This window comes from Mesoplodon densirostris, chromosome 1 (assembly GCF_025265405.1).
Source record: "Mesoplodon densirostris isolate mMesDen1 chromosome 1, mMesDen1 primary haplotype, whole genome shotgun sequence".
Classification (NCBI taxonomy): domain Eukaryota; kingdom Metazoa; phylum Chordata; class Mammalia; order Artiodactyla; family Ziphiidae; genus Mesoplodon; species Mesoplodon densirostris.
Genome location: NC_082661.1, coordinates 66,171,401 through 66,198,581, shown reverse-complemented (window position 1 = coordinate 66,198,581; position 27,181 = coordinate 66,171,401).

Here is a 27,181-nt window from a genome sequence, read left to right as displayed (position 1 = left end):
AGGAAAATCACATGTCAAGAAAGCAGATCATGTGCTGATATCCAGGAAGAAAAAGATTGAGATTGTTCCATTACTTTCCAGTCAAAGTAAAAAACAACAAATAAAAATAGCAATGAGATATAATATAAAAGATTTTTTTAAAGCATAATTCTATTTCAAAACAAGGTCTATAACCCTGCAGGCCACACAGGGAAGAGAAACACAGCAATAAGTGGGAAGGGAAGCAAGACCCGCAGGCTCTGGGCCAAAAGCCAGTAGGGGCAGCCAGAGGTTCACAACTGAGATGGCAAGACGCCCATGTCATGTGATGGGGGCCAGTGTTGGGCTCACTGCGCGAAAGCTGGAGCCGAGCGAGATCTTCCACCCATGAAAGGAAGCTGAGAAAGCTGTGATGATTGGCCAGGGCTGTAGTAGATATCAGACTGTCACGAGGCCAGCTGGGTCCACTGCACATCAGCAGCACCCTCTGTGCAGCTCTCCCTTCTGCAACACAAACTCTGCCCACCTTGACCTCCCCCAGGTCTCCCAGCTCTGTCATCTTGACTCAGGAAGACCGCCAGACTCTGCCTGGCTCCCCCATCCCTGTGCTGCATCCTGGAAACTCTCCAGGCAGTAACCTGGGAAATCTTAGCCCACTTCATATGTTTGCCCACTCTTAGACCGCTTCCTTGCACTGCCAAATGTTTCATGTATGAAAACTCATTTCTGATATTCCATCCAGTATTTTTTGTTCTATCGAATGTGAGGGTAAACCTGGTTCCTGTTAGTCCATCTTGGCCAGAAATGGAAATTGTTCCTATGACTCCAAATGCCATCTGTCTGTGAGCTGTTGACCCCCAAGTTTATACATCCAGCCCTTGCCTCTTCCCACACTCCAGCTGCGTGTCTGACATCTTCACTCAGATGTCTAACAGGTATTTAGACATACAATACCTACAAGAGTCTTTACAGATTTATTGCCCCAAACATTCAACTGTTCCTCCCCTCCCTTGCCTCGATTCTCCTTCCCTCAATCTGCAGCATCCACATCTTCTCACCTATGAAGTCCCTGATCCTTCCCATTCCCTCACCAATCATTCCTCACTCATACACACAGACACCCTCACATCCAAATAATCAACAGCTTCCATCCATTGTTCACCAAAATACTAATTGTATGTGTTCTCTTCTGTCTCCAGTGTCTACACCCAGGTCCAGATGACCAGCATCTCTTGCCTCTAATGCTGCATGGCTTCCACGCTGGTCTTCTCTGTCCAATCTGTACATAGCAGACAAAATAACAATGTAAAATATTAGCCATATCACTCCTCTGCATAACATCAATGTCTTTTCGTTACACTTTGAGCAAAATTTGAGGTCCTCCCACTGTGCAATCTGGTCCATGCTCCCATCTCCCACCTTTCCCAGTACACACAATGTACTAATTTCCATTCTATTTGAACATTCCAAGCCCACTCCTGCCCCATGGTCTTCACACGCGCTCTTCCCTACACCTGGAATTCATTTGCCACCCTCACAGCTCAACATTCCTGTCTCTCTAATTGTAACCTCGTCAAGGAGGCCTTCATTATCCAGTCCATGGAGTGAACATCTAATGCGGGCCTTGCCCTTGCCATTTGACATCTCAGCCCTTGTTTGTTTCTTTTAAGTACTCAGAGTTTATCATTTCTTTCTATGTCTACTGGTTCACAGTGTCTTATCTCTCTTTCTCATCCAAATGTCAGCAGCAGGAGGACAGCAACACTGGCTGTCTTGCTTATCATTCTAATCACAGCACCTAGCACAGTGCCTGGTTCTATGCATGTTGAAGCAATCAACAATCAATCAATCAAAAACTCAATGACATGACGAATGAACAAGAAAATGTAGCTTCATCCAGAAGGTAGTGAGCAACTATTTAAAAATTTTAAGCAAAAATATAACAATCAGATTCATATTTTGGAATCACTGTTCTGGCTATGGTGTGGACAGTGATGGAAGGAGGCAAGTCTGGCAGCAGTGGGGCCAGGATGAGGAGGAGGCTAGGGAGGCACCTAGTGCAAAACATTTAAGGAGGTACTCACTCTCATGGCCATGCAAGCTTGGAGTCAGTTCCTAAGAGTGAGTGCCTCCTTAAATGTTAAGTCCTAAGTGCCTCTCTCTCCTCCCCCTGGTACCATGCCTGGGCATCAGGGAGGCTGTTTGGAAGATTATTGAGACAGTATAGACAAGAGTTGACAGAAGCCATGGTAATAGACAGAGTGGGTCAATCTGAGAAACATCGAGGATACCTAGACCCAGCGATGCCCACTCTCCAGCTCACTCTGTAGAGACCTCCTCATTCAATCTGCCTGAAAGCATACTGAGGTCCCTTATCTTTTTCTTAACCTGTTTATTTATAATGTTTTTCAAGCCTCCAAAGTTAGTTATCTTAGCCATCTGTCACCTTATCAAGCACAAGTGGCATTTCTGGTGAACAGGAAGCTCCAAAAGGACATTAGGAAAGGTCTCAGGTTCATAGACTCAGAATTTGAGGGCATTATAACAGAAGAGAAATAGGAAACCATTAATTTAGTCTAGCTATTCTTTAACCATGCACCCACAGAGTGCTGGTGTCTTGGGGCTGCACAAGGTTATTTTTTGTTGTTTTATTTTTTCAGTAAAAAAAAAAAAATCCAGAAATCATAAAATCTTCCTATTGTATAGGTAATATGACTTGGTGAAGGAAAATTAAATAAATATATAGAAAATCGTTTAAGTTTTTCTAAAAAAATTGTTTTCTTAACTATTTAGTACTCTTGCTTCTTGTATTTATCTCATTGTAGATGGTATGAGACTTAACAGAGCGCAGTAAAAAGTTATTTTTTTGTAACACATCAGTATTTCCTGGCTCCTGCTAGGAGTACCGTGATGTCCACAAGCTCTGTCTCCTGAACATGACTGAGATGTATGCTTCTACCACCCTTGTATTCCAATATAATAAATTGAGATACCCAAGTTTACCATGTAAGTTGACAGCAGAACCCAAATTTGGAGACTCCCACTCCAGTCAGTACTATTCCTGTTACAATCTGCTCTTTTCCCTGTTAATGCTTTTGCCATCAGTTTTGCTTCCCTTATCAGTCAGGATGGGCTCAGTTATGCTGCAGTAACAAACAACCTCCACATCACAGAGGTTTTAAACACACAAACACAAATATTTTACCCTTGCACATCTCCAGTGCAGGTACATATGGCAGGACAGGCTCGGGGAGGGCTCTGATATCCTAGTCACTCAGCAGTCCAGAATGATGAACACTTCAACTGGATACATGTTTCCAGAAGTGAGGAGGCAAGTGTGGATAATAGTGTGCAGATTTTTTAGTTTTTGCCCAGAAGGGACACGTGTTACTTCTGTTCATTAGTCAAAGCCAGTCACATGGCCATTGCTGATTTCAAAATGAGCAGGGAAGCACAAATTTACCATGTGGAGAAGGATTTAGTGAACAGCCCTAATGACTGTCACAATTTCTTATATAGTTTACAAGAAGAGAGGCCGGGCAGGAGGAGAAGGAGAAGAAAAACCACAAGAAGAGGAGGAAGAAAGATTAAAAACTGTTTGTGCAAAGGGTTTAGAAGGTTATATTTTGTTAACAAGATGTGTGATCTTGGGTAATTTACTAAATCCTATGAAGTCTCCATTTCCTTGCCTATAAAATAAGACTAATGGTATCTGCCTCATATAGTGGTTGTGGAGATTCAACTAAATAATCTCTGTAAATTCTTCCCCCATGCCTGGCACGAAGTTGAATGCTCAGTAAATAGCAATTGTCTGTCTCATATATTACAGTTTTCAAAGCACTTGCAGGTCCATCAGCAGGTCTGATCCTCCTGACAAGCCTGTAAGGTCAGTAAGAGGGATGATTATTATTCACATTTTACAGATGTGGAAACGGAGGTTGAAGATTCTTTGAAACAGAGCTGCCCACTGTTATGTGGATGGGGCCAGTTGGGGAGAGGATGGGGCGTGGCAGGGAGCCTGGGCCATGGGGCTTCAGACTCTACTCCAGGGCCCTTTCCTGCACGTCCTCCTCTCCTTCTCCCTCTCTTGTCTGGGGTATTATGTATATATTTTTAATTCACTTATGGTGGGTGAATATGTAGGCATATATCAAAGTGAATGACTGAAAAATAAGAATGCAAACTTGTGAAATTTGGCCCAGGCCATAAGACATAACACCTGTGTTAGCAGAAGCTGGTGGAAAGCCTCTGGACATATTTCTGGAACATTTTTCACACATGTGAATGAAACACTCACTCGGGCTGCACACAGAAGACAGACATGCCCAAGGACTTCAGCAGTCCCCGGGTGAGATCATACCCTCCAAGAAAGGAGGCCCAGGAGACAGGGAAGCATGCCGTTGTGGTTTCCATTCAGGACTGCATGCAATGTTGCACTTGATAAACATTAAACTATCGGTTGTGTAAAAAGATGAGCTATGCTCAAAGGCAGCTGGAAACAGATGCAACACAAATGCCTTTGCCCCTCTATCTGAGTCTGATTTCTGGTCCTTAAAGTGAAAGTTAGAGCAAGATCTTTCTTCTAACAAAGCAAACAGTTCAAGAGAGAATCCAGACTCTCCAGAAAGACAAATGAAAGCTTTATTGCCACGTCCCACCAGCCCTAGCCAACTGCTTAGGGAAGGAGGGTCTTTTGGTCAAGGCCAAGGAGGAATTACGGCCCTTACCCTCCAGTCAGGATCTAGCAGATGCAGAGAGAGAAGTGGATGGGTGGGTTGCTGTCCCAGCAACCTGCACGTCCTGAGGAGCAAATTCCACCTCCTTTCCCAGAGCTTTGGAACTTTCCAGAAAACCATCTCTAGACCCCTTGCTTCCAGCACTCCTGCCCTAATAGCTCCCACTCACCCTCATCTTTCCCTTCTGCCTCACAGTGACCTCACAACTGATCATTGATGTATCTCTGATTGTTTCGGGTGTAACAGAATGTAGAAAAATGCATGCCTCTCAATTTCAGGAGATCTGGGAAAGGCTAGGCGGCAGTTGAGGCTGGGCCTCAAAGGAAGGGACCTTGAATTTTGTGTGTGGGAGCATGCAACGTGGGGTGTAGACCTGTCTGGGGTGGAGGATTTGGAAGACAGCAAAACCAATGGTGGGAAGCCTTCCAGGTGGGGAGAAACTGGGTGCTGGGAAATAGAACTCTTGTCCTTTACTCCCAAACCTTTATTAATGTTACTAAACTCACAAAATTTACACATAGGTATAGATTTTTTTGGATAAATAAAATGGCCAAAGGGCCACAGTCTGTTTCCCAAGTGGCCCAGAGCCAATCCAAGATGGTACACAGAGTTGCAGTAGTGGAAAGAGAGGAGGCCATGAGGAAGGAAAGCAAGAATTTGTGGAAACTGCAAGGATGACTCTGGATTCTCACCACCAAAACACTGGGGATTCAAAGTAAGTCTACCTGAAGTCCCAAGGGACAGCTGAGTGACTCCCGTGTGTTTCTGCTAGTTCAGTCTTCCCAACTGGAGTATAGTGGAGATCAAGTCTTTGCTGTCACAGTGTCACTACCACCCAAATGTCTTTGCACACAGTTGGTACTTAACGACTGATGATGCATTACACTGTTTTCACATTCCCCTCTACACCAAGCACAGTGCACATGAAGACTAGATCACAGACTGAAGGGCGTGGGATAGCAACCAAGGCCTGAACTAGGAGTCTAGAGGGTGTGGGTCTTAACCGTTGCCTGGTGGTTTGCCAGATGTGCCACCAGGACAAGGCACTTAGCCCCTCTGAACCTCAGATTCCACATAAGTAAAATGGGCATTAAAATCTAACTGAAGGACCATAATGTTAGCTGAGTGAAATGATGGTGAAAATAACTACAGAAGAGACTCATAAATTATAAGTTGTTATACAGATGACTTTTTAAAACTTCTTTTAGTCTTACTGACACTTTGGGAATGTAACTATGAAAGAAATGAGTTTCAGGACAGGCCATGCATGTCTGCGTAAGCACCACCACTTGGACATGATAAACATAGTCCTCTGGTGGGCCTGACGGGAACATTCCCTGCTCACTGCCCTTCCATCTTCTGCCTCTCTTGCTGGCCACCATCTCTGCCTGGGTCTCTCGGAGTCTCTGTATCACCTCTGTGTCTCTGTACCTCTGTCTTTAATTCTTCCATCCTGTACTCTCAGTTGCTGTATCTCTCTCTGTGTCTGTATCTCTCTGTCTCTATTCCTATTTTTTGCCCAGCATCTCCTGTCACTCTACCTCTTTTTAGTCTCTCTCTCTCTCTCTCTCTCTCTCTCTCTCTCCCCCTGGTATTTCCTCCCTCTGTTAATCTCTGTCTCTCATTGTCTTTCTTGTCTCTCCATCTTTCTGTCTCATCCTCTCCTTGTTTCTCTCCTTTGTCTGTTCTGCTCTGTATCCTTGCCTTGTCTCTATGTCTCCCATGTCCCTGACTCTGTCTCTCTCTGTTTGTCTGCCCATCTCTCTGTTGGGGTCCATCTCTCCCCTCTTCCATGCTTTATCCTGTGATGCTCATGGAGACTGAGATTCTGCCCACAATGTGACCTCTCATGTCAGCCTCTCCCTCAGTTCCCCACACTCACCATGACCATTTCTCATCAGAGTCCCCAGGTCAGTATAAACCTCCCTTGCTTCCTTTAGGCAGAAGCTGGGGCTTGTGTGTAGTCCAGACCCCAGGGGGAGGAAAGGCGCATGCCTGGACTCACCCTGCCCTTGGGGAGGCACCCCAGCCCCCCTTCCCTATGGGGAAATCTGTTCAGTGTAGGTCCCCAAAACAAGGCCACCCTGAGGCCCCACACAACATGGAGACAACATTCATCTTTCATTAACCTCAAGGCTGGTTTTTTTTTTTTTTTGTATTTTTCTGATTGTCCAAATTATAGGAGCTCACAGTTGAAAGTTTAAACAGTAGGAGAAATGGTAAAGATGCAGAAAGAAAAGTCACTCATCCTACCACCCAGAGGCAGCCACTGCTGTCATTTTGGCATATTTTTGTCCAGGATTTTTCCCATGCATTTTTTTATTTGTCTTTACATAGATAAGATCACATTAGATACAGGATTGCATAATCTCTTTTGTTGTTTTTAATATCCTATGATTTTTATTTTACTTTGTCCTGGAAAGCTTTTTGCAAACATGGTTTTCTCTCCTCCTGGGAGAAAAAAATAAGAGGAAGCTTCAGTAGCTCTTCATTTCTCGCAGGAGAAATTCAAATATTTTAACACAGCTTACCACTATGACCCATCTCTCCTGATTGTAGAATGCTACACTGAACTACAGCCAATCAGGGCTCTTCTAGTTTCCCAAATGCATAAGGTTGCATTGGCCTCTGGCCTTTTTTTTTTTTTTTTTTTGCTGTACGCAGGCCTCTCACTGTTGTGGCCTCTCCTGTTGCGGAGCACAGCCTCCGGACGCGCAGGCTCAGCGTCCATGGCTCACCGGTCCAGCCGCTCCGCGGCTTGTGGGATCTTCCCAGACCGGGGCACGAACCCGTGTCCCCTGCATCGGCAGGCGGACTCTCAACCACTGCACCACCAAGGAAGCCCGGCCTCTGGCCTTTTCAAACACTCTTCTCTCTGTGTAGAACACAGGGGCTGAGCTTCCTCATGAATCAGTTTAGCTATCACCTTCCTCTGAAAATGTTCCCCGATCCCAAAGTTTTCATCCCCCATCCTGACATTTAGGAACAATGCCTGTAACATTGCATAATTTCCCTCATAGAGAATTTGTCCCTGGCATAGTTGGCTGGTCACTTGTCATGCTCACTGAACCATGAGACCTTTAAAGGGCATCTGTACTAAATGACACCTAGGATGCATCCAGCACAGAGCACATCCTTAGTGAATATCGGTATTAACTAATTCATACATGAGAAATTTGCCAAACCATTCCCTTAATGTTGAACTTTTAGTTTGCTTTCAGTTTTCTCAAGTGATAACACCATTAAATAGCTTATTCACTGTTTTATCTGTGATTGCACTCATTTGTATAGGCTGAACATTCCCAGATTCTGTTAAAATATGAAATAGTTTATGTATCATCATTGTTTAGTGTTATGTCTCTTTGACGGCTTAGGATGCCTACTACAGATTTCTTTTCCTAAAAGCTACTGATGGATTGAAGAGAGGCAGGGGAAATTAAGTCTGTGGAATTTCAGATTAGAGAGGTTTTACCAAATTTAAAACCATTGTAAGTAAGAATTTTTTAGTTGAGTGTCCTCATAGATCATATGCCTCAAAATGCAAAAAAATGAAACCTTGAGTTATGAGACTGACTCAAAGTCAGTCAGCTGATGATACCTTTGCAATCCTCCCTGCCCCATCCCAGTAACTGTTATACATTCAGTCAACTCAAGAAACATGATGAATTTGGCAAAGGATTTGTCTTCAACAGAAGACACTAAGTGATACTGAGTCAAAACCAAGGGAACTTCCCCTGTTCCCTAACTACCCTGTAATCCTAGATTAAATCCTAAACTTTGGAACCATTATTCAACTTGTATTTATTGAACACCTACTAGGTGTCAAGTGCTGTGTTGTTTTTTTTTTTCTGGGAATGAGAAATTAGTAGCAAGAAACAATGAGTGCCTACCTGCAGGGGTTCCCAGTCTATGGGAACAGCTAGCAGTGTATGTAGAAAATATGATGACAGTAAGAAGGGGTATTATAAGATCACAGGGGGAGTCTTCCCTGGCGGTGCAGTTGTTGAAGGTCCGCCTGCCGATGCAGGGGACACGGGTTTGTGCCGTGGTCCGGGAAGATCCCACATGCCGTGGAGCGGCTGGGCCCGTGAGCCATGGCCGCTGAGCCTGCGCGTCCGGAGCCTGTGCTCCACAATGGGAGAGGCCACAACAGTGAGAGGCCCACATACCGCAAAAAAAAAAAAAAAAAAAAAAATCACAGGGTAAGACACCTAACTCAGGAGATTCAGGGATGAGGATCAGCTGGGGAAGCTGCCAGGGGATGTGTCTCAGGCTTATCACTGTAGCAGGACAGGGTGGGGATGTCTCTGGAATCTACTGACATCTGCTGGGCTGGGCCCTGGGCTAGGTGTTTGATATGCAGTAGTACACCTTGATCTTTACAACAACGCTAAGAGGAGGCAACTCTTATCCTTGTTTTAACTGGTGAGAAAACTGGGATTTAGAGAAGTATCCAAAGGTAATCCTGAGAGTGAATTTAGATTCAAATCCAGATGTTTCTTAACCCAGAGACCATGCTACTCCTGAATACACCACAGTGACCCCTTTTCACTTCCTGTGAAGCAATTCAATATATTTTTAAAACCCTACAGATTCTACAATAGGCCATGTAACAAAATGCCACAGCGGCACAGAGTAGGGCCACTAACTCTGCTTGAAAGGAAAGGGGATTATGTGTCAAGGGGGCTTCAGAGAAGAGGTGATGTTTGTCTTGGGACATAGGAAATGCTTTTGCAGAGAAGGGAGAGCAGGACATTTCAGGACAGGAGGGGAGCAAGTAGAAAGGACAAAAGGCTATTTTGATGGACTGACAGGCCACTTGGATTGACTAAAGCATAGGATGAGCAGAAGGGAAGAGAGGTGCTAACAGAGTTAGAGAATAGAGAAGGTCATTTGGCCCTACTTCAGTTATTCATTGGTGAAAAGCTTGGTGGCCTCCAGCAATAAAGTCTTTCCTCCTAGGAGTTACTGGGCGGTTCTTCAGTCCATCTGGTATTGCCTAGGGCCCCGACATGGCTACAGTCATCTGAAGGCTCCAGTGGAAGCTCATCTGGGGCTGGGGGCCAGGGGCCAGGGGCCTCAGTTCTCCTTCCCGTGGGCATCTCCATGTAGCTGCTTGGGCTGCTTCACAGCTTGGCATCTGGATGCCAAAAAGAAGCAACCCAAGAGCAAGGATGTGGAAGCTGCCAGGCCAATTAACAGCCACACTTGGAACCAGCACAGCACTAAGTCTGCCATATTCTATGGCTCAAAGCAGTCACAGACCCAGCCTGGGGCAAAGGGGGAACAACAGGGAAGCACAGAAGATGCAAAACCTGTAGGTGTGGTTCACTTCGGGTCATCAAAGGATGGATATTAGCAGGAGGAGTCACCGAACAATGAAGGGTATCATTGGCCAATCCAGGGAATGTGGATTCTGTGTTGAGGGGGGTGTTTCTCAACCACATAACTAACACACTGGTTAGTTATGAGGTTATATCACAAGAAATGATAAAAAATTTTTTTAATTAGAAAAAAATTAGAGTGTATTTAAGTTTATCCCTCTTACAATGTTACTTGTTCTCATGTCATTGTGATGTCTCTCTGTTAGCCCTCAGGGAAGTATAACTATGTATCAGCTTGGCCTTTGAATTTTCTGTGACCTATTTGAACTGCCATAAACTGAGCTGTACTTTAAACCAAGTTTAAGTGGACACCTGCCCTTCTCAATCTCCTCAGCTTGGGTTCCAGACAAACTCACTTTGGAAATTATTTCTAATTGGATTTGAATCTAAATCAAGGCCTAACTTCAAACCACTGGCCTCTTTTCCTAAGCAGGAATCCTCCTTCTGGAAAATAAATACAATAGTGACAGTACAGATGTGTCTCCTGGAAAGAACCTGGGATCTCATGTAGTTTATCTCCATTATTTTATAGAAGTAGAAAGTGAGGCTCTGAGAGGCAGCATCACTGCCCAAGATCACAGCTCTGCAACTCCATCCATGAGAGGTCGTGAGAAACCACACGTGAGCCAAAGTTACAAATGGAGCAGAAGAGGTTGAGGAAAAGGTCAGTAGAGGGGAGAGAATGAGGAAGATGATCAGTAGAAAGAGTAGAATAAATCAGACAGGCAGGGAGGAGGCAAATGTCAATAAAACAAAAACCCTACAGTACGACTCACCACTCTCCTGGGTCCGTGGTCCTCAGAATTATGTCAGTGAAAGATCATGCAACTCTTGCTTTTCTGAAATTCATTCTTCCTCCCACTTAAGAATGGGATACAATCCAATGGGGTGCAGAAATAACTATTTGAATTTCTATTCTTTTCATTTTACCTACAAGTAAGGAAAAAATACACTTTACTACTACTTATTCGATAAGTTGACACTGATACCTTTACTAGATGCATGTCAGACGGTTATAGCATGTGAAGTATCTAGAACTTTAGGTATGAGAACATTCTGAAAGAATGAAGGAAGTCTCCCAACATACATGGGCTGGCCCTCACTCACTCATCCATGACATGGAGCAATTGTCTGTGGTCATAGAGTGCCCACCTGCTATGGGCTAAACATGTGTGTCCCTCCAAAATTCATATGTTGAAACCTCAGTCCCCTATACAGTAGTGTTTGGAGGTGAAGACTTTGGGAGGTAATTAGGTTTTGATGAGGTAATGAGAGTGGGTCCCTCAAGTTGGGATTAGTGCCTCATGAGAAGAGGAAGAGACTAGGGTTCTCTCTCTCTCTCTCTCTCTCTCTCTCTCTCTCTCTCTCTCTCTCTCTCTCCTATGTGAGGATAAAGCAAGAAGGCACCTATCTGAAAGAGGGTTCTCATCAGAACCCACCCAAGTCAGCACTCTGATCATAGACTTCCAGCCTCCACAACTGTGAGAAATAAATGTCTGGTGTTTAAGCCCCCACTCGACGATATTCTGTTAGAACAGCTGGAACTGACTAGGATGCCAAGTAAGTGATTTAGAGATTGTATTATCTCATGATTGCCAAACCAACCTTTGCAAGATGGACTTTAAAAGCTTCCTGCAGAGGAAATACACTTGAAAGAGTATTACAAGTGCAAGCAAACAGTAGGGACACTACAGTGTGGTCACATCTCTTACTCTCAGTACAAACTCTTCCTGAGCCACATTATAGAGGAAAAATCAATCACAATTCAAGGAGATCGGACAGGGAGTGAGCCAAAACTTTTTGAAGATACCAAGAGGACTATTATGTGTTGAACTGTGTCCCCCCACCAAAACCATATGTTGAACTCTTAACCCCCCAGTACCTCAGACTGTGACTGTATTTGAATATAGAGTCTTTTCAGAGGTAATCAAGATAAAATGAGGTCATCAGGGTGGGCCCTAAACCAATGTGACTGATATCCATATAAAACAAGGAAATTTGAATACACACTGAGGGACGACCACATGTGCCAACACTGCCAACACCTTGATCTTGGATGTCTAGCTTCCAGAACTGTGAGAAAACAAATTTCTGTGGTTTAAGACACCCAGTCTGTGGTATTTCGAATAGCAGTCTTAGCAAACTAATACATGTAGCTTATCAGTTTGAATATATATAATTATATGTTAAAGTATATATATATATATATATATATATATATATATATATATGTACAGGCTCAAATATTTTTCTGAATAGGGCTGTTCAATCAAAACATCTTGCTTATCTGGCTAAATTTCTATTCCCATGAGAGTCTGTCCTCTGTACGTTTCTCAGAATAAATCTCCCATCAGCAGAGTAGTCTAAATGGGTCTCTGTCCCCTGCAACTATTAAAACCTGGTTAAGACTCTCATTCATCCCAGGTCCTTTATCCCAGTGAGACACGGTGGTCAAGTCCAGGACTTAAGCTGGACTTCTCCATCCTCCAAAGGGTGATTCAGCTTAGTATCTTTTTTAAGAACATGCACATCTCATCCAATACATAAACTAAAGTTCCCACCCCAACTGGTCTATTTCACAGGAACTGGCCAATGTGTGGGAATGATCCATCTGACTTTCAATTTTAAATTAAACAAATGATGTGTTTTACCAGTTGTCCAGTTTTCTTTTCCATTTTTTCCTCTATAATGCATGGCTCTCATCATATTCTGTAAAATTTTTTAAAGGCCTTGTAATATCAACCTAGTCTAGTATGAAGCTATTAATAAATTTCATATGATGATTCTTCCAAATGAATTAGTGAAAATGAGGGAAAGAATTTTTAACAGATATGATAAATTATTGTTTTTATTACTGTAGCTACTACGCATTAAGTCCTTCTTGTCTGCCGGGCACTGTGTTGAATGTTTTATTTTAACACAATTTCAGATATTCCTGATTCCAACCCTATAAAGCAAGTAGTGCTATCAACCCCAATTTTCTGGTGAGGAAACTGAGGCCCAAGGTCACATGACTGCTACATGGAACAGGCATAGTTGTAACAAGGCCCTGAGTCTAAAGCTGTGCTCTTAAATGTTTTGCCATATATTGATATATTGATATTTTGACAGCTCTTACAATACAGCTACAAAATCCATGTTGACAAGTAAGTTTTACACACTTCACACAAGACCTCAGGGTCAAGTTCAGTGGTTCTCAAACTTGCTCAGGTGTTGTTTGAGTACCTAAAAGTCAGGCAAGAGACCAAGAAGTGGTTATCCAGTTAATTACACTTTTAGACTAGGAGAAGTTTTAGGAGCAGAAAAATATATGTGTTTATGACATTAAATCTCACGGAGAACAGGGACCTGTGGAAGGAGCAGCTGTCACAATGGACCTGGGATACAGGAATTTCTTCCTTTATTAATTCATCTTTTCTGCTTCTCACTGGTTTTGTTACCTATAAGGACTTGGAAGCAGACATTCAGGGAAGCCGAGAGAGTTTTAAGGGCTATTATAGGAGAAAGACTTCTCACTGAGAAAAGTTCATCCAGCAAAACCCCGGGACTAGAATACGACATCCTGGACTCCAGTCCTCATTTACTACTTCATTCCTTACCCCACAACTCAGTTTCCTCATCTGTGAAATGGGGACAATATCCATAAGTACCTCCTATGGTTGTTGTAAGGATTATATAGCACATGTAATGCCCTATGACAGAAGAGGAACTTTTTTAACCTAAGGAATCAATAAACAGTAGCTATCATCCCTGTCATCATAAAGTTGCTTTTCCCACAAAATTGGAAAGGCCTGCCATTTTTCAGTTTGCATCTGAACATCCGTTTCTGCAGGAAAGTACCTGGGAATATTGTTCCTGTTTAATGTGGATTAGCTCCCACCAAGACTTGCACTGATTTGACACTGATGATCTCAGGACTGTGGGACTATGGGAAGGGGTCAGAAATCTTTCTTTCAAAACCCCTATACTTTGGTGAATTGAAACCACATCGATCACAGTTATAAATTTTTCAATCTAAAAAAGTAAAACTCGAGCTACCAAGACTTCAAACATCAAAAAATACAATCTTAATTTCCTTTTCCACTACATCCCATATTCAATAAATTCAGGGTTTGGATCCATGGAGATGGGAGAGATAATAATCACAAGAATGATGGTGAAAGCCCAGGGCACTGTGCAAAAAAGCATAATAGAAATGAGCTCATTTAGAGTTCAGAGAGAGATTGAACATTTCAAGATATAGAAACTGCATTGCTATTTTTGCAAAATTAAAGTCATAAAAATAAGATATTCCAGCCTTTCCGACACAGGGCTCTTGTTCCTGTATTTTCCTTCTGATCGGCAGGCTGTGCCTTCCAGCATCCCCCACCCCCCTCCCCTTTTGACACCATCCTCTTTCCCCTACAAACAAGCCAGTGAGGGAGGGAAGGAGCACACAGTACATGGGAGGCGGAGGACAGAGTTCACCCTGTGAAAAATCATTAATCATCTGGAGGTCACCAGCCCCGAACACGTTTCCTTCTCAAGCCTGTCCTGTGAGCGATCTGTCTCCTAACAGGTTTTGTAATGCTGAGTTGTAAAGCGTTCCTGATGAATTATTGTTGGCACTCAGTCCAAAGACTTGAAGGCTTGAGTCCACAAGAAGAAAAAGCAGACCCTCTCTCTTACGCCTGTTGTGGAGCCAGCACAGGTCTCGCATCGTGTGTGCAGGCGGATGGTCTGGGGTCTCCTCGTCCCTGCAGCCCCGACTCCAGGAAAGGTCTGAGACAGACTGAGGTTTATCACTGATCTTGGAAGCAGGGGTGGTTGAGGGCAAGTCACACCCTAGGCCTCACCCCTGTTGTAGCTCAGCTTTGGGTAAGGGCAGGATTTATGCTCTCTTTAGACAGATAAGGAAACTGAGGCCAGGGCTATGATGATGTGGCATGTCCAAGGTAACCCAGCTACCTTGTGGCAGAACCAGGGTTAGAACTTGGGTAACCAAACTGCCACTTCTTTCCTTTCCTCCATTCTGCTCGCACTGGGCTGTGTGATCCTCCCCCATGGGACATCATCCCACCCCCACCTCTGCCTCATTTAAAGCCTCTGTCCAACCCTCCATCTACCTGGAGTTTTCTGCTCCCAGGTCCCCCTGCCCGCTTTCTTCTGGTCATCCAGGGACAGTGTAAGGTCACCTGCTCAGAGGGACTGCCATGGCACCCAGTCTAAAACAGCCCCCGTCACTCTTGATGGTAATGCCTTACTTTACCTCTTCATAGCACTTATCACTTTCCAATGTTGTTTTGTTTATTCATTTGTTTATTTGTTCTCTGTGCATCTCTCTGTTTTCCTTCCAGCTCCAGCTCATCCAGAGTGCAAGCTGCAAGAAGGCAGCCACCACGGCAGTCTGGTTTTCCACAGTGTACTGAGAACCTGGCAGATGATCAGTAAACATTTAGTGACTTGATTAATCAAGACACACTGATCATTAATAATGCCTTACCTTCATATAAAGCCTTTCCAAATATAAATGTGTGTATGGATATATATAAGGATATATAGATAGATATTCATAAGCCTTCCAAAGCATTTACACAAGTAATATTTTACTGTCACTTGTCCCATGTGAGGTAGGAGGAACAGACTTTCCTATAAACATTTTATAGACAGGCAAACTGAGAAATTGAGTGACTTTTCCTCCTGACCCTAAAATTAGGAGACCAGGGTTCCCCTGCAAGTCACTTGCTATATAACGTTAGGAAAGTCATTTTTCCCTCTTTGAGCTTCAGTCTCCCTACAATGGAAAGTGGTAAACTCAAAGATCTCTCAGGTTTCTTCCAGGAATAATATTCTAGGATGGTTGTTCCCAAAATGCGGGTTTGGAACCCTAGTATCTGAGGAGGTGTTCTGCGGAACCGTTTGGGAAACACAGTTCTAGTGTTGGCTTTAAGTTTACTTCAAGGCAGGCGCTATATTCCAGCACAGGTAAGATGCTGCAAGGCCTGGTACAGAGTAAGAAGTGGAAAGGAATAAATTCCATCAGCCCCAGCACTGTGCCAGGCGTGCACTGAGCTCTTCCTGTGCATCACCTCATTTGATCTTCAAAACCCCTAGGAAGTAGGTATTCTTCCTATTTCCACTTTACAACTTGGAAATTTAAAAAAGTTGGAAAGATGATATATATGGCAGAGGATGGTTGCTAAATCAAATGACCTCAAAGAGTTTGTTCATAAAACTGAAACGACTGTAGAAAGCTTAGTTGTTATTTGATTTGCTATCAACTATGGGGATTTGTTGCTTCACTTTCACCTTCCAAACATCAAGCAATGGCATCTACTAGCTGAACCTAAATGGGATCTAGAACTCTAGCTGCAATGGAGTCTGGGAAACGTAGTTCCCTTAGCTTTATGATGTCCTCTGCAGTATAGGACAGCACACAGAAGGAGAGTGGAAATGATGCTGAGGGCCAATGACCACGTTCATCATCTACCCTATGGTGAACTCAGTTATCAAGGTCTCTTCCTGGACTCTGGGGGTCTAAGATGTGAGCTGGGGATTAGGGAGGGGAGAGGAGATTAGTGCAGGGATGGATTGTGGGTGGGGGGGTGGCAATCAGCGTCCACGATAAAGACACAAAGCTCCTGGGGAGTTCCCTGGTGGCCTAGTGGTTAGGATTCTGGGCTTTCACTGCTGTGGCCCAGGTTCAATCCCTCGTTGGGGAACTGAGATCCCACAAGCCATACAGCACAGCCAGAAAGAAAAAAAAAAAAAAAGACACAAATCTCCCGCCTGGAATTGCAGCAAAAACAAGAGAAATGGAAAGAAAGAAAAGGAATGCAGCTGCAATGAGTGAAGGATTCATTTTCTCAGCTTGAAGCCGCCTTGAGGGCTTCTACACTTGGCTTCTCCCATCCTCACCATGCAGTTTTAGACACATCCTCTCCCTCTGAAAAACACTTCTCATCGGTTTTCTTTTCCCTCTAGTTTGAGAAGCAAGTGGGTCCTCAAACCCGCATATGATGAACATGGGGTGCAGACGTGAGAGAGACCATGATCACCTCCCAAACAGCAAAGCCAAGTGGCTTCACCCACTTGCTTTTTGAGCTATGCTCATTCAACCTGAAAAGTTCGGTAAGTGGCAGAGTCATCTTTCAATAAAATTTCAATTCAGAGTAGCAGGATTTCATATGATTTTTATTTTATAGTGATTTCATTTCCAAGAATGAGTATGTATTACTTTTACAATCAAGAAAAAATAAGTTAAAAATACCACGTCTTGGGAGGGGCAAGTGGGAGGGATGAAGAGACAGAGCACAGAGGATTTTTAAGGCAGTGAAAATATTCTGTACGATTCCATAATGGTGGATACATGTCATTATACATTTGTCCAAACCCATTCAATGTGTCTCACTAAGAGTGAACTATAATGTAATCTATGGATTTGTGGTGGACTTTTCAAACATGGGTCAAGTTCATCAATTTCAACAATTGTACCATTCTGGTAGGGGATGTTGATAATGGAAAGGACTCTGCATGTGTAGGGGTGGGGGATAAATGGGAAATCTCTTCCCTTCAATTTTGCTGTGAACCCTAAACTGTCGTAATTTCTTTAAAATATTTACAATGTCTTGATCAAAATAAAATAAAATATCAAATTGTAAAATATCTCATATATACACACAGACATATTTTTGTAGTCACAACTGTGACTTAGAATTTACAATTCTATCTGTGTCATCATAGAATGTTTGAGTCCAAAAGGACCTGAGAAATCATGTAGTCAAGTGGTATCAAGCCATGTTCTGAGGACCCTCAATATACACAGAGATATCTCAAGGGCTCCAAGAACAGAGGAGATGGTAGTGACTAAGGCCTCTCCTCCTGCCTGAAGCGAAAGAGCTTGTCTTTCATCTATTTTATACTTTGGATTTGCCAGCAAGATTCCATTTTAATACTCTGTAATGGCCTATATGGGAAGAGAATCTAAAAAAGAGTGGATATATGTATATGTATAACTGATTCACTTTGCTGTACACCTGAAACTAACACAACATTGTAAATCAATCCAATAAAATTTTTTTTAAAAAATAAATTTTACTGCAACACACACACATATGAAAACCAGGGGATGAGCTCAAAGCTACGTCGTTTCTGCCATTTTTCAGATGGGGAAGCTGAGGCCAAGAGAGCTGAAAAGCCCATCTATAGTCCCACAGAAGCAGAAACACAGGGTTTGGAACTGGAAATCTGATACCTAATCTGTTTTCCCTCCACACCCCACCACAAGACTCCCAGGCTGAGTGGTCCAGACAGACGTGGCTCAGATCCAAGTGTCAGATCATTGTTGGTGCTGTTTGTTTGCACAACGTAGAACATTGTTTAAGACCTGAAGCTCAGAGACACCCCCTGGCAAGACTCTCTGAGTTGGAGCCCAGAGGGGAGCATTTCAAGAGCTTGTGGTCTGGGACCAAGCAAGCCACGGAGAAGGCCATGTGGCTCTTCCAGGGGGAGGTGTGCTCTGCTGTTCCACGTCACATCCCTTCATGGTATTGTAAACACAAGTCCACTGTATGTTTTTAAAATGTGAGAAGAAGCAGGATCCTGCCTGCGTGTTTTGACATAAACTGCAGGGAGAGAGAATGGGACAAGCGGATCTCGCCTGTGCAGAATATAATTGTTTCCCACACCTGATGGTCAATCTCAGACCGGCCAGGCTGTTGGGCAGTCCCTACGCCCAGCTGCCCACACCCACCCGCAGCACAGAGCAAAAACCTGGGACCCACACTCAGCTTTGCCTCTTCTGTGCTGTGGGCCTTTGGTCGTTGTTTTCCTCACCTGAAAAATGAGAAGTTTGGCCTAGATCATAGTTTTCAAGCTGTGGAAGAGACTCGGTTTGGATCCATTTTACAAAATGAGTGTCCTGCTAAGATTTAGGTTGACGTTTCTGCTACGAAAAGGAAGTTGGAAATCCACTGGACTCGATGTTCCTAATACCTTCTTCAGAGCTGAGATATTGCAATTCTCAATTTTACTTCCTTTTAAAGCACTGGAAGAAGTTTCACTTCCACCCAGGAGAGATCAAGAAAGGCATCCTGTGCAGTCCTTGGAAAGAATCTCAGGGTTTGGGGAGCTCAACCTTGTCACCACACTCTCATCCCCTCTCATCCCCACAGAGGGATTTGCTCTCTACTCTGCCCCACACCAGCACCTCATGTCTTGTACTAACCACACTGCCACACAATTACTGCACTGCTTCTGTCGGCCTCTCCTACTCCTTTTGCCCCCTCCCTTCCATCCCTTCTGAGCTACCTGAGGCCCATAACTGTGTCTTATTCCAGGCTGAAATCCCAATACCTGGCACAATACCTGGTATATTGTAGATGCTCTATAAATGGACGTTGATAAAAATAGAGTTACCCTATGTTTCTGCAATCTCACTCCTGGGTATATATCCAGACAAATCTACAATTAAAAAAGATACATGCACCCCTATATTTGCAGCAGCACTATTCACTATAGCCAAGACATGGAAACAATCTAAATGTCCATGGGCAGATGAATGGGTAAAGAAGATGTGGTATATACATATATATACCATACACACAATGGAATATTAGTCAGCCATAAAAAAGAATGAAATAATGCCATTTGCAGCAACATGGATGGACCTAGATATTATCGTACTAAGTGAAGTAAGTCAGAATGAGAAAGGCAAATACCATATGCTATCACTTATAAGTGGAATCTAAAATATGACACAAATGAACTTATCTACGAAACAGAAACAGACTCACAGACATAGAGAACAGACTTGTGGTTGCCAAGGGAGAGTGGAGTGGAAGAGGGATGGATTGAGAGTTTGGGAGTAGCAGATGCAAACTGTATATAGAAAGGATAAACAACAAGGTCCTAACATATAGCACAGGGAACTATATTCAATATCCTGTGATAAACCTTGAAGGAAGAATATGCAAAAGAATGAGTGTATATATATATATATATATATATATATATATATATATATATATACACACACACACACACACACACACACACATGAATCACTTTGCTGTACAGCAGAAATTAACACAACATTGTAAATCAATTACTCTTCAATAAAATATATTTTTTAAATGGATGTTGAATATTACTCTGAACAACTGGACTTCCTTTCAAACTCAGCAATCTAAAGCTAACGTTTCAATGTATGCAATTTCAAGAAAAATATTCTGGCTTGGTGTAGAGACAGTATCTATTCAATCAGTGAGCAAATGCTGAGCATCAGCTATAAGCCAAGCACAACTCTAGGGCCTGGAGATACAATGGAGAGGAAAACCAACTCCATTTCTCTGGAAAGGTACTAGAATTGCATGATAGAATGGAATATAGAGTGAGGGCTGGGAGGTCCTCTGTTCCCAGAGAATGACTCTGTGCTGTCCTAAGTCACATGTGAAACCTGAGGCTTAAAATGTGAAGTGGGAAGAGGAACTCATCGGTGTCAGTTTCTTTCCTGAGACAAGAGCCTTGCAGAAAGGAGCACCAAAATACCAAATGGAGCACGAGCACACAGAGAAGGCACAAAATGAGAGGGAAAGGCTGTGTGCATTCCTTCCCACATTTCCTGACCCAAAGACTGTAGTGTGTGAAATAAGTCCAGAATGAGACTGGACTTTGCAGTGCTGGATTTGAATATGGTCACTGTTCCTTGCTCTCTATGTGATGAGAGGCAGGTTGCCCTAACCTTTCTGAGACTGTCTTGGGAGAAAGACCATGACTTTAGAGGGTGATGTGTTGAGCTGGAAGTGACTTTGCGATTGCCAGTGGAGGGATCCAGGAGGTACGTCGACAACCAGGTCTGGAGTTCTGGGGAGGGGTTTGTGCAAGGGAGAGGAATTTTGGAGTTAATTTGTATGTGTGTGTTCTTTGAAGCCCCTGATTTATATGACAACTCCCAGGGAGAAGACACAGAATAATGGAGGGGTGGTGAGAAAGGAACCACCAGGAATGCTCAGATTAGAGTGACCCAGAAGCTAACACGTCTGGGAGATAGGTTTTCTTCTCCGTGCTCTTCTAGGACCTTGCTTAGGCAGCCATTTTAGCTCCCAACAAACTGCCCAAGGAATCTTTGCTGTTTCCCACCCAATATTGTGAACTATTTGATGACAGGGCCAACATTTAAACCATCTTTACATCCCTCCCATCTGGTCCAGTGTTTACAGAATGAGTAAATGAACAAATGAAGTCTAGAAACTATATCCTTTGAGAAACAATGGAAGAATCTGTGACTGTTGTCTTGGAACCCAAAGCAGGCTGACCTATGGAAAAAGGCAGAGCACCATCGTGTCAGTGTAGGAGGAAAATTATTTCAGTTGAACACTAGAGCTGTCCAGTGATGGAGTGGGCCATCTGGTGAAGTGGTGAGGTCTACATGTAAGCAGAGTTGGAGGACAATCTCCAGGACTAGGGCAGCGGGCGGGAGCCTAATCACAGCCTCTAAGGCAAGCAGCTCTGAGAGTCTGTGATCCCAACACGGTGCCCCTCACCTGTGCTGATTAACTTCAGAAGGACGAATGGAGCCCATTTTGAGCAAAGACAAAATCTCTGCAGGTGTGGACCTCACTCTATGGAATTTCTGGTAGGCTGGTTGACCCAAACTTTCCGTCATCACCCGGAGCCTCCATATCTGGTCCTTGCAGCCATATCTAGTCCTCATCAGTTCTACTCCCAGCCCTGACCTCCCTTTGATGGGAAACCCTTTGAGGGTAGGGACTAGGCCTCATTTATTCATGAGGCAGCTGTATTGCAGTGGTTAAGAGCATGAGTACCATAGTCAGACCACCTTCATTCACTAGTCTGTAAATTTGAGACACTTATAAGGGTATTTTGAGGATTAAAGGGTTAATATACCTAGAACAGTTCTAGCATGGAGTAGGTTCTCAAAAGAATTTAGCTACTTTTATCACATTAGTTTCTCTTCTACCCAGCATGGTACTTGTCAGCAGAGGTTTGTTGATTTAAAACAACAACAAATAAATTAACAACTAAATATTGATGTTGCAATCACCAACTAATCAACAAACATTCATTAATTTCAAATAAACACCCAATACTGTGCTGGGTACTGAAAAAGACAGAAGTGGAAAAAAATACATGGTTCTTCTTTCCAAAGATTTTGCAATCTGATGATAAAAACAAATATCATTATTTATTAAGTTAATCAATTTAAAACAAAATCCAATAGCTTTATAAGGTAACACATAGGTCAAGGCCTCCTAGTTTTCATAGGTTATAAAACATAGGTCAAGGCCTCCTAGTTTTCATATGTTATCTTATTTGATCAAATTCTAAATCGTAAGGGCCCTCCAGTGAATGCTTTAGAAGAGAAAGGGAAAATAAGGTGAGCTTCCTCAATGGGAATTTTTTTTTAATTTTAATTTTATTGGAGTATAGTTGATTTACAATGTTGTGTTAATTTCAGGTATACAGCAAAGTGATTCAGTTACACATATACATATATTCTTTTTGTTTAGATTCTTTTCTCACATAGGTTGTCCAGGGGAAAGATTTTGACTTTCTTAAAAAGTGTCCTTAATTTTCTTAATATTCTACAAATTGCCTTGAAATATTCAAATAAGGAGAGATGGGGAGGTGAGGGAAGGGGAAATAAGCCCTTGATGTGAAGCCCACTGAGTTTCTACCCTTCATCAATGTTAGTTCATTTAATACCAACCTTAAAGCTATTAGGCAGGTGTGGATTTTCCCTGGGCCAATCCTGGAGTCGGTCTTCTCTCTCCTCTCCAGTATGAGGATCCACAGAGTTGCTTCCCTGGCATAGGAAGGAACTCTTAGGCGTCCTGAACTCTGACCTACTGAGGACCAAGGAGCAAAGTGGACTTTGGACAGTCACACAGAATGGTCATTGGACTGTGCACAAATTCACCATCAACGTCCTCTCAAAAGAAAATATAAGCACCATTGATTACCTCTTAATAACTATTTTATTGGACGTTTTATATTTATGAAAGGGCACTACGAGACGATTGTTATTATTGCTCTAATGCAAAGCAGATGGGCCTGACAGAGGTAAATAGGACTTTCTGGGTGTGGCCCCGAAAGTTTGTGTTTTCCCGGAAGGTTTTGATCCAGGGCCAAACCAGACCCAGAAGTTCCCATCCACCCCTGTCTCAACACATGACTTTCATTAACAAAATTGCATTGCTCTTTTCTGCAGAAAGTGGTACCATTACTCTAATAAAAACATGTCCATTATGGATCAATTGCCACCTACGTGGTGGTGAGGAGGACTCAGAAGTAAGAGGGCAGGAACTGGTGAGAACAAAGAAAGGCTGGTCTTGCAGAGGGAGGCCCCAGCCACTAGGCCTCCTTCCCAGGCTTGAGGCTGGATAGGAATCAAACTTGTATCTCTAGCATGATCACCCTGGGCTTATCCCCTATAGACAGGATTTGGTTCTTAGAGAGCTTCTGTTCCAGTCAAACCAGCCCAGCCTGCTGCACATGCCTTGTCAGTGGAGGTCATTACAAGCTGCCCTCCTTCCAGGCCCACTCTCTGGGCTCATCGTAGGCCTCTCACTTTGCTCCTGACTTTGCGTCTTTCCTCCATACCAATAACTGCTCCTCCAATTTCCAGGCCCATGTTTACTTTTTAAATTAAACTTGGAGTTCTTGACTTGGCCATGGTCATGTACATTCTACCCACTGGCTCCACCCATTCCTGGTACACTCATGTTGACCCCTGCCTCACCAATGTCCACCAATATCCTCTCAGATTCTGAGATAGCTTACATTTTTGATACCCTAAGGCGTGCCCATCTTGGTGTTGGTGTTTTTCCCTATACCTATGGTGCTCAAGGTTTTAGGTACATGAGAATTAGTTGAGGAGAGGTAGAAAAATGAATTCTTGAGTCTTATCTTCAGAAATTCTGATTCTATAAGTCTATAATGGGCTAAGAACCTGAATTTCTTATCGTGGATGATTCAAATGGAGGGAGAACCTGGGATGCACTTTGAAAAGCACAGACTGAAACTGCCCTCATGTGCCTTTGCTGGAAAGTGACCATTTGAAAAAGTAACAACATTTTGCATCCATATCATGCACAGAACTTTTCAAGCAATTTCCTGGCCATTTGCCCTTTCTATCCTCTCTGATTCTCTCTCCATGAATAAATTAACGAACAACCCAGGCCTTGAGCATCATCTTCTCTCTCTCCCCCTGTCTCTCTGCCACTTTAACAAGGGCAGTAGCCTTTCCACTGCCTCCTACGTCAAAGCAGATGCTCAGAAAGGGATCTGCTCTGAGCACTTGACTGTGGGCCCTCTGGGGACAGAGACCATGGGTCAGAGACCTCTGTATCCTCCCCTACATCAGAGATGAAAACCAGTGCTCATTACATGCCTGATAACTCTATGTTGAAGTGTTGAGTGGGATTTGGGGAGAGTTATTTGAACTAAAATCTGTTTTTTTGCCCTAAATGAAAACCTACTCTCTGTTGGAAGAATTTCTAGTGGCAGAGAGCAAGTGGGAGGTGGCCCTATGGTTATGTGAAAGACAGTTCTTGTTGGACCTCACAATGACCTCACAAACATAAGGAGTAGTGTGGCCCCAAGAAAACAGGCTTTGGAGCTAGACAGGGTTTATATCCTGGTTCTACCCACTTGTGCCCTCTGGTCACATTTACAGGCAACTTCTAAACCTCAGTTTTCTTGTCTGTAAACAAGAGGAAACCACCCCTTCCTCACAGGTTAGTTGTGAGCATTAGGAAGTAAATTTTTGTTTAGACCTTGCACCTAGAAGGAACTTAATTAATGGTAGTTTTATCAAATGCTGGTCTCTGAATTTTAAAATGTAATCTCATTAGAAAGAGAAGACTCACACACAAGAAAAATATGAGTCAGAGCTTGAGACTAAACAATGTGGTACTCACCAGAAGAGCTGCAGGGGTTTAGAGAAGAGTAACAATCTGGAAGAGCTCTTAGAGGATGTGGCACCTCCCTCAGCCTCAAAGGATGAGAATTTGGAAAGCCAAAAAATGGGAGGTGCACTGGCCTGAGCTGCAGCAGGACAGCATATTGATTCAGAGGACCACTTGGGGAAGTGAGCTTTTTTTAAAAAACTTATGCCTGCTTCAATATAGAAAAGATGTGAAAAAAGTCAGGACCAAGAAGATTATATTTTTTTCAACTAGATATCAAGATCAAGAATGGGAAATAGAATCAGAATATTTAGGTCATGAAGAGCTACATCCCAGCTATCTGGGGACCATAGATTTTCACCCCAAGTATCCTGGCAACCAAAGAGGAAAGGCAACCAGGGGCAGTTCTGTAATTCCTTCTGTCAGAGGGAAGGAAAAGATACATATTGTTCTTCAGAAGATGGAAGACGTTTTTCCTGTTGTTAGACTGTGAAGAAATTTCTCATTGGAGTTATTTCAAACAATGCTTTATAATCTTAAACCAGATTCATTATATATAATGAGGTCTACAAGGCTATCTCTCAGAGAGTCCCACTATAAAAGATGGAAGTATCACTCAAAATCCAGGAGGATGGAAAGGACAGGATGACACAGCCTCTGCACAACTTACTGATGCTTGGGTTTGAGTCAGCCTGGAGCAGGGCTGCCTGGACCTTCTCCTCATCCCTGAGTGCTCACTGTCCACTGGCGCTAAGCTTTTCAGTGGCTTCCCACTACTTTTCCAAGAAAGCCCAACCTCCTCACCAGAGCCTGCAGAGACCAGCAACATCTGGCTCCTCTCTACACCCCAGACCCCTCCCTCCTACCCACTCTGCACCATGACACTCCAGCCACACTGGCCTTCGGGAAAAGTGCCAATCTTTCTCCCACTTCCAACCCTTTGTGCTTGCTCACTCTGCCCAGATGACCAGCAGCTTCTCACGTGGTGGCTGCCCCCTTACATTTCAGGTCTCAACCTACAGTTTCTTCCTCCTGTGGGTCTGCTCTCTCTGACCCTATAAACCAGGCCTCTCCTGTCATTCTCCAATTCATCCCTGGTGTCTCTCTTCCACGGCACTGATCAAAAGCTATACATGATTTATTCCTGCCTTTATTGGGGTATTGATGTCTCCCCACTAGAATGAAAGAACAATATGTATCTTTTCCTCCATGGCATCCCTAGGGCCCAAGATAGCATCTGACATGTTATTGGTGCTCAACACGTATCTGTTGAACAAATGGGAAAAAAAGAAATGTTCTTTGGTGAGAGCCTGGTGGGTAGGCTTTTCTGCACTAAATCCTGGCTTAAAAGATCCAACCATTCAAGAATATATCCTGGGGCTTCCCTGGTGGCGTAGTGGTTGAGAGTCCGCCTGCCAATGCAGGGGACACGAGTTCGTGCCCCGGTCCTGTAAGAGCCCACATACTCCGGCCCGTGAGCCACGGCCACTGAGCCTGCATGCCCGGAGCCTGTGCTCCACAATGGGAGAGGCCACAACAGTGAGAGGCCTGCGTACCGCAAAAAAAAAAAAAAAAGAATATATCCTTCCACAGAAATCAAGGAACCCCAAACAACATTCACTCCAAGAAGAGCTAGTCAACTTCAGTGCTCAGATAGCTCACACCTCTTCAGAGAAGGTGAGATTTCTCTTAGGAACTGGTTTTGGGGAAACCAGGTTTGTTCTTTGCTGCAGTCTTTGACAAAAGTGAGGTGGGAGCAGAAGGGTAATTGGATTCTTTTCTTCTATCCCTCTCAATCCAATCTCCAAAGAAAAGTTCCCCCAGTGGGATGAGAACAGACCTCCAATCTAAGGGCACCAAAGAGTACTACGTGGTGTAACAAAATAAAAAAGAGACACTGTCTGGTCATGAATGAAAAAAATCTCTTACTTGGCCCTTTGCTCATACCAGGGTCCACTGGCATTAGTGTGCAGCTAAGAGCAGCAGCCTCTCTTGAAGTGAAGCTTCCACATCACCCCCCGCAGAGAGGAGCAGTACCCAGGGCAAGGCCACACACCACCGTTGTCCACAGGCCAGACAGAACTGAAGGCTTATTATCACACTCCAGCCCTCTCTGTTCCCTTTGGTTTCCTCCTTCTTTCCCACACTCTTCTACGGCTCCAAACAGGCCACC